Source organism: Mus caroli, chromosome 1, assembly GCF_900094665.2.
Source record: "Mus caroli chromosome 1, CAROLI_EIJ_v1.1, whole genome shotgun sequence".
In the NCBI taxonomy this organism is placed as follows: domain Eukaryota; kingdom Metazoa; phylum Chordata; class Mammalia; order Rodentia; family Muridae; genus Mus; species Mus caroli.
The window spans coordinates 32,362,559-32,371,475 of NC_034570.1; positions in this window are offsets into that span (position 1 = coordinate 32,362,559).

The following is an 8,917-nucleotide window of genomic DNA, read 5'->3' on the forward strand; positions in this document are numbered from 1 at the left end:
CAATCTGTTGGTGGCCTTTTTGTCTTATTGACGGTGTCTTTTGCCTTGCAGAAGCTTGGGAAACAGTTTCTTAATGCCAGCAGCAACCACCACACAGCAGAGAGCATAGGGTTAAGGTGCTTTCTTTCCAGCTGCTAGAAAGTCTCTCTTAGCTGTCCCCAAACACCCTCTTCCAAGGGAAGAGACCCTATTGACAAGACAGAGAAGACGATGCTGCTCCTAGGTCCATTATCTCTGTCTGGGGATGTGTCACTGTGAAAAGTTAGATGCTGTTCCAAGCCATGGGCAAGCAGGGGCCCAGTGAAGGCTTCAGTCCCTAGCAGAACCCTGAAGAACGATACACCGTTGTCACCATGCTACGAGTGAGGAGCCGATGCGCTCTCCACAGTCACAGCAAGTGGTGGAGAGAGAGTCGGAACCCCACATCCGTGGTTTTTGTTTTTTGTTTGTTTGGTTTTTTTGAGTGTTGATTCTTCCCTTTTAATTTTTAAAAACTGGATATTTTATTTATTTACATTTCAAATGCTATCCCCTTTCCCAGTTTCTCCTCTAGAGCAGGGCTATCTCTCTCAACGCGGCCTCTGACCCTGACAAGGAAAGGAAAAAAAAAAAAAAAAAAGGAAGTGTTCAATTTAGAAAAGGAGACAACTTTCCTACATGCAGAGAGAAGCCTCCTTCGGGGAGCCAGAAAGCAACATTTTTAAAAAAGCTTTTCCTGTTTAAAGTATTTCTATTTCCTTTTCTGTTCAATTATTCCTGTCTTGGTTAGTTTGTGGTCAACTTGACACAAGCTAGAGTCATCAGGGAAGAGATATCCTCTATTGAGGGAGTGCTTTCCTGCATGTATGCCTGGAGGCATTTTCTTGATTGATGATTGGTTGATGTGGGAGGGCCCAGGAAAGTGTTGGTGGCTGTGATCTCAGCAAGCTGCCTCCCTGTTTGAGTGTAATGACTGGAGATTGAATCCCTGGTCCTTACAAAAATGCTGGTCAAGATGGTGGCCTCTCACCTGGAATCTCAGCCCTCATCCAGAAAGCCAAGCCAAGGGGCCCTCCAAAAGCTGTCTGGCTAGGCTACCCGTATTATTGGGTTCTGGGCTCAGCTGAAAGGCTCTGCCTCAACAAACTTATTTGTTTGTTGAGAGCAATCAAGGAAGACTCCCAAAAGTCTTCAGACTTCTACATATACACATATGCATGTGAACCTCCACACGCATGCTAGCATACCTACATGCAGCAAAATTTTTTTAATTGACCAGCGAGATGGCTCAGTGGGTAAGGGTGCCTGCCTCCAAGGCTAACAACCTGGATTCAACCCCTGACACCCACGTTGTAGAGGGAGAGAGCCAACTTCAGCAAGCTGTTCTCCGTCCTCCACATACATACCCCTCCATAAATGTGTAGAAATATAATAAAATAACTAAAGAAATAAAAAAAATTAAATGTAACTAAGTTGATTTTTAAAAAATTTTAAAAACAGGTAGGGTCTGACTCTGTTTTCAGCGCAATTATGTACTCAGCTAGCACAGTGGTCTTGCACAGCAGCTGTCTGAGGAACATCACTGGACAATGAACTTCCACCATGACCGGCTGTGTGTGACCCACATATGAGGCTGTAGTAGCCACCCTTCCGTTCCAGACTCAGTTTCCCCAACTGACCTATTCCCAGTCTTTGCCCAGAGTTTGTTCTGTTGCCTTCCCTCTGCCTTAGCCCACTCCCTCTCCAGCCACTCTGGCCTTGATCCTCGAGGCAGCTAAGCAAAGCCACCCACCCGGACACCAACAGTGAGTGCCGGGAGCCCTGGACCCTCTCACCGTGCTTTTTTTTGCTTAAAACCACAACCTACACCAACCTCCTCCATTCCTATAGCCAGGCTTGGCGGGAAGGGAAGCCAAGAAAATGCAGAGCTGCTCAGGTTAAACCCAGAAAGAGGTCTCCAGCCTCGCTGGGCTTTTCTTTGAATGCTGAATTGCTTTCTGAACCCCAGATGGGCCCTACATAAATGAGGAAGACGTGGAGAGCACCAGCAGTTCCAACCCCAGAAGTCACTCCTATTGCTGTTTTTTTTTTTTTCCTGTTTCTTTGGTTTTTGTTTTGCTTCCATTTTTATTTATTATAAAGAGGGTATACAAATGTCTCCTGTGTAACTGAAGTTAAGGCACAAGGAAAGAGACGTACCTCAGAGGTAAAGCAGTTACCTAGGACGACCAAAGCCTTGGCTCAATCCCATACCCCCACCCTCTCCATAGTTAAGGCTAAGGCAAATAATTCTATATTCTCTTTAAAGAACGACATTAAAATACAAGTATCTCTGCATGTGATAATGATGTCTTCATAAGTATAGATTCCCAATGACTTGCTAAGGTTCTGCTTGGTGGCTATCCCACAATTTAATGTTTAGTATTGTACTACTGCCTTGATTCCAAGGTATGCTATGGCATTCTTTGACTGTATGGAGATGATCCACCAGTGAGGATTTACCAGCATTTCCTTCCTTAAGAGAGCTGCTGAGGGGTGTCTCCAAGTGAATCAGTATGAGTGGGCCCGAGGGGCCTGAGACACAGTGGTTACATTTTCATTGTCCCTGGGTGGCTCCCTGCCCTCCATGACTGCTCTCTGATGCTGGGCGTTCCCATTTCCTACCATAGTCACTTGTGAAGAGCTTGTCTATGGGTTTGTTTCTCGCAGGAAATTAAATAGTTACAGAATTGTAACTCTTCACCATCTGAGAGCATATGGGAGGAGTTTCCTACATCATATGGGTGGGTCCAGCACAGTAATAAAGCTGCTCACAGGAGAAGGGGCTGATGACGTCCTGAGAACTGGCAGGGAACTAGGGAACCCCACTGAACAGTGCCTTAGGGTAGGAGAGGGGGCCGTAAGCCCAGAAAAGTGGGAATTTGCTAATGCTAAAAAGGGAAGGATACAGTTTCTCCCTACTTGAGCCTCCAAAAGAATATAAGCCTTGATTTGTGTCAATGTTATCAATAAAATTCCTTGAATTTTATCCTGGTGAGATTTCTTCTACCAGGGCTTCAAAACCCAGAACTATAAATGGGTTAACTTACTCAAAGCTACCATTTTGGAGCTAGGGGGATGGCTCAGTGGGTAAAGCGAGGGGACCTGATTCTCAGTACCCACATGATGCATTGGAGACAGGAGGATTGTTGGCCAAGAAGCCTGGCCCAGGCAGCAGCAGAGCTCCAGTGAGAGCCATTGCCTCAAAGGAACAATGGCAGGCTAGAGGAGGCCATTTCCCTCTGGGCTCCACAAATGCAAGGGTGCACATGCTTACAGCACACACGCATTCACATGCAGATCAAACACAAACATACGCACACAGGTGCACAACATGCACACCCCCACTGAGCTTTTGGCAATTTATTATCACGACAATGGGTGACTAGTAAAACATTTGTTTAGATTTCCCATCTCATTGCTGGTTCCATTCAGCAGTTCCTGCTCACTGGCACCGTCTGTGGCAGTGGTCCATCAGACACGCTGGGGTCAATTGCTGCCTGTATAAGCTTAATAATTAGTATTCTAAATGAAGGCTATCATTGCCCACTCTAATAGGGTCCAGACTCTTGGCTAAGAGACATCATTTGTTCCTGTTATTGTTGTTGTTGTTTCATGATAAACAGTGGTGATCTGTTTTGGAATCTTGACAACTATTTAAGTACCTTTAAGCTACATATAGACTCTTCGGCAATGCACAGATTTTCCCCAAAGTCCATCACAATGCTTCCAAAACAATCTTCATTTAACCCACCCAAATGTTACAAGATTTATTATTAGTCCTTTCCCCCTTTCACAAATGCTTTGCTCTTTTATTCAGGACACCTAACCATCAGAATTGTGTCGGTTTTAGGCATCGATGATATGTACTGCTTTCCATAGAACACCGTGGTTGAATGCTTCCTCCTAACTGTTTGGGAAAACACTTGTTACTTTGTTTATGCAAATATGTGGTCAGGTTCCTGGATGTGGAAGAATCTGGAACATGATTGGGGAACAATGCCAATAATAATATTGTGTTTATATGGAATAATATTTAAAATAATAGAACTGGGAACTCTTAATTATCAAGAAAACGTCCAAATCGCTACTCTTCTCTCAAGCAGAGAGATAAAACAAGCGTGTATCTGATTTTTGTGCTGGCCCACATAGCTCCTTTTTGCAAATGTGGCTTTAAACCAGCTAATCTTTTAAAAGTCTTTACACTGACTAATTTAGAAACAAGGAGAACAAATGTGGGAGTCTAAATGTAAGGCGCTGAATAAGAGTGATAATCTGTGCCAATGAGCTCGCGCTGCTGTGTCTCTGGTACCCAATGCCATCCACGGCTTTCATTTAGATGGAGCTTCCTGGAGCCTCTCTCGCCTCCCCAGCACGATGTGCTACGTGACTAGGGTTTGGAAGCTTAGATCTGCCCAGGATCTTAGAAAATGTGCTTTCCTTCCTCATTTTCTGGAAGAAAAGGTGCCTGCTCCAAGGCTACCCACTGACAGCCAAGCACCGCCTCACCCCTGCATGGAGCAGAAGGGGCGCACAAACCCCGCCCACCTCTGTGTGTACAGACAAGCCACTTCCCGGTCCAGGTCTGCACTTTGCGGAATTTCTCTGGTCGTCACAGATTTTCAAGACAACTATCTTCACAGCAGAAAAAAATGGCCATACTCTTAGCCCCTTTGCTTGGAAAATCATACCTTACTGATTTTATAGAGTATAATTTTTTTCAAAGGTACTTTTAATCACTAAAATATTTTAGTGGCCAATATTTGGGCTGTTCCTAATTTGCGGCTGAGTTGCAAACAAAAGGTGCTCAGAAGGCAGGTGTTTGGTACCCAAAACACATCCTCTCTTCTGAAAACTGCTTAAGCAGCTGCTGCCATCTCTGTCAGTGAGAGGCTGTGGCATGAAGGTGAGAGAACGAAGCCAGTGTTTCTATAGCAAATGGTAGCACTAAAAATAGTGTCTGGAGTGGAAGGAGGGTGCGGAATAATTTTTTCATTGTTTCCATGGAAAACCAGGAGCGGGGATGGCAAATCCGTGGTCTGACTGTGCCGATGAGTCCTCGGGTAGATTCGCAGATTTGCTGAGAGGAAAGAGGATAGCAGTCACTTCCTGGCTATGATTTGCCTCACCCCCTCCCCTTAGAATGTCCAGGAGGGGAGGTCTGTGGTTTATTTCATGGATCTGTGGCAAGTTTTCTTGATTGTATTTTGAATCGAATTTGTCTATTGCCTGATCAGCGTCGAGTCCATACAGAATCGCCTAGGGGTGGGAAACCCTGTGCACAGATGTGATAAAAACCAAGCCTCAGTTTAGTGTGCATTAGAGTTCTCTGCAGCTCGAAGCATTCCTGGACGACCTTTGGTAGGCAAGCTTCCTTGGTTTTCCAAACCCTCATTCCAATAAGCCTTTGTATAACGTTCCATTAGTAGAGCAACAACTGGCAACCAATCCCTTCAAAGGGATCAATGGCAATCATTGATTTGAAGTTTTCCACTCAGTGGGAGTATGCGTACTTTCCTGAAACTCTGGTGGGGGTTGAGGGCAGGTGGCGGGGGCAGGGGGAAGGAAGCCCCTAAGCAGCGCTGGGCTGTTGGTGAAAAGCACTGGTGAGGGCATTGTGGGAAATGTTGGGTACAGGTCCTCTGCAAGCCTCTTACCGCAATGCCAAGCACAGACTGCTTCCGCATGAGTCAGATGCAGAGCGGGTGATGGTGGCACACATATGCTCCCTTTTTTGCTCCAAATACAATTGGACAACATATCATCTGCATTCCAGCTACCGGGAACCCAGAGTTCCTGCCAAAGTTGAAACAGCGGTAAATAGTCACGTGGGACTATTCACGTGACCCAGTGGTCAGCCCCCAAGACCCTTATGGTGAGTGTACCATTTAAATGAGAAGTCAATTCTCCTCTCTTTGTGGAGAATTTAGAGAAAGTATTGAATTCGGATTATGGTAATTTGGTGTATCTCAACTCAAGTGTATGACAGAAACTTGAATGTCTTTCCGTTTAGTCCATGGGACAGAACGATGAAACCGTGGGGCCGGCCGCACCAGTTACATATAGCAGACAGGAGCCATGCTTTTTTTGTTGTTTGTTTGGTTGGTTTTTTGGATTGCCTGAAGTATAGGGGTGCTACACTACCCTCCTGTCACTTGCCTTCCCCCTTGGCCTCAAAGGGGATTGTCCTAAGCAAACATTTTCCTGAGTACATGTGTGGCTTGGGAGGGGGCCAGTGAACGGGTCTGTGTGGGCCTTTGTGAAAACTTGGGAATATGACTCTGCGGTCCTTTAGCTCATCTGTGGTGCACATATACCCCATATTCTAGTATCCAACACAACACACACACACAAATCAATACAGGTGAACACAGCGGTATACAAAGGGCTAAACAACTGACACTGCGGGGGGGGGGCAGGAAATGATTATGCTCACCTAACTAAAACAGCAGCAGAGAGCTGTGGTCCCTAAGAACAGAGAAATGAACGCTGAGCCTGAAGATCACCTTGGCTTCTTGCCTGAAGGTGGTTTCTGTGCTGCGTGGGCAGAGAAGGAAGCTGGAGTCTAGCAGCTTTGCTGAGTTAAGGAAATGAAGCTCGCAGAATCCAGGGCGGCTGGAGGAGCTGGGACTCACGGGGAGGGTCTGGGAAGGAGGCTCTCTTGAGGGAGAAGAGCTGTGGGGGCCTGGGGAAAGGCGACTAGGGCCTTGCAGACGTCTCCCACAGGGCGCTCAGGGCTTGCACAGATCTGGGGATACTCAAGCTGTAACCTCCTGTCACTGATGTATCGAACCCAGCTCATCACTGGAGATACTCAGAGGGTCACTGGAGCTTCCCTGGGTAATCAGCATTTAGACAAACCAGGCAATGGGCTGCAAGTTGAATCCATTCCTCTTAGGCTCATCTGCTCGCGCCTATCTGCAAGCATCTTGAATATGACCTTATTTGGAAAACATTTTATAGATGTAGCTGGGGAGATGGACTAAGGGTAGACACCTAATCCCGTGTGTTTTAGGGTGATAAAACACCATGACCAAAAGCAACTTGGGGAGAAAAGAATCTATTTGGCTTTCACTTCCAAATCACTGCATCATCTAAGGAAACCAGGGCAGGAACCTGGGGCAGCAGCTGATGCAGAAGCCATGGAGGGGTGCTGCTTACTGGATTGCTCCTCATGGTTTGCTCAGTCTGCTTTCTTCTAGAACCCAGGACCCCCCAGCCCCAGGGATGAAACCACCCACAATGAGCTGGGCCCTCCCCCATCAATCACTTATTAATAAAATGCTCTCCAGACTTGCCCATAGCCCAATCTTAAGGAAGCAATTTTTTCCTTTCTTTTCTTTCTTTTTCTTTCTTTCTTTCTTTCTTTCTTTCTTTCTTTCTTTCTTTCTTTCTTTCTTTCTTTCTTTCTTTCTTTCTTTNTTCTTTCTTTCTTTCTTTCTTTCTTTCTTTCTTTTTCTTTCTTCCTTCCTTCCTTCCTTCCTTCCTTCCTTCCTTCCTTCCTTCCTTCCTTCCTTTCTTTCTTCTTTTTCTTTTAAGATTTATTTACTTATTTTATGTATGTGAGTACACTGTAGCTGTTTTCAGACACACTAGGAGAGGGCATTGGATCCCATTACAGATGGTTATGAGCCACCATGTGGTTGCTGGGAATTGAACTCAGGACCTCTGGAAGAGCAGTCAGCGTATCTCTCCAGCCCCAAGGGAGCACTTTCTTAATTGAGGTCTCCTCCCTTCAGATGACTTTAGCCTATGTCAAGTTGACATGATACTATCCAGTACACCATGTTATTGGTATTCTTATAAAAAGGGAAACGTAGACACAGACACACACAGGAAGAATGCCGCGTGAGCATACAGGCAGAGATCCTGCAGGTGAATATGCAAACCAAAGATTGCTCCCAAACCCACAAGCCTAAGAAATCTGGAACAGGCTCTTCTTCAGTGATCTCCAAGGAGCCAGCCACACCCCCACCTCGCCGGCCGGCCGGCTTCAGCATGAGAACTGGAGGGGATATTCTTCTGTCCTTCAAGCCTCTCAGTCCGGGCAACCTTGTTATGACAGCCCTAGCAAAGTTATACACAAAGGCTATGAGGAGGTGTGGGGGAGGGAGTGACCAGTGACCAGACACTAGAAGCACACCCTGTGAGCCTTGGGTCTCCGTTTTTTGCTCAGCAAGTTCACAGTTGTGCTGCCTCGGCTGGATTTACAGCATCAAAAAGCAGAACGCCTGCTTAGTGAATTCAAGCTAAATCAAAGGAGAGGGAAGGAGAGGAGAAATTACACCAAGGATGTCTGAGAAAATAGGGCTCATATTATTTTATGTTTATCTAAAATTGCAGGAAAAACCTGTGTATGCATATACATAGATACATAGTTTAAAGAAGTTACACCACATGGGATAACAATATATTCCCAAGAGCCATAGACTAACTAACACAAATGCCAGTACCAAACATGAGAAACCCCTCTGAAGTTGTTGGTCAGGGAAGTCTAAGAGAACCTCAAATGATAAAGCATCCTCTGTGCCATTGTGTGGTGGAAGTATGTAACTCTCTTTTTTCTTCTTACAAGGCATTACGATCAAAAGACCGCCTTGAATCACAGAAGAGACTTGGGACTTTGGATTTTTAAATAGATGGAAAGACTATGGGGACTTTTGATTAAATGTATTTTGTATTGTGATATAGGCAGGAGTCTATGGCCAGGCAATGGAATGAGAATGACAGACTCTTATATTTCAATGTTTCGTCCTCAATGGTGGAACTGTTTGGGAAGGACTAGGTATGGCCTTGTTAGATATTTCAAAAGTTTATACTATTCCCAGGTAGTTCTCTCTCCTCTCCCTCTCTCCTCTCCTCTCCTCTCCTCTCCTCTCCTCTCCCTCTCCCTCTCCTC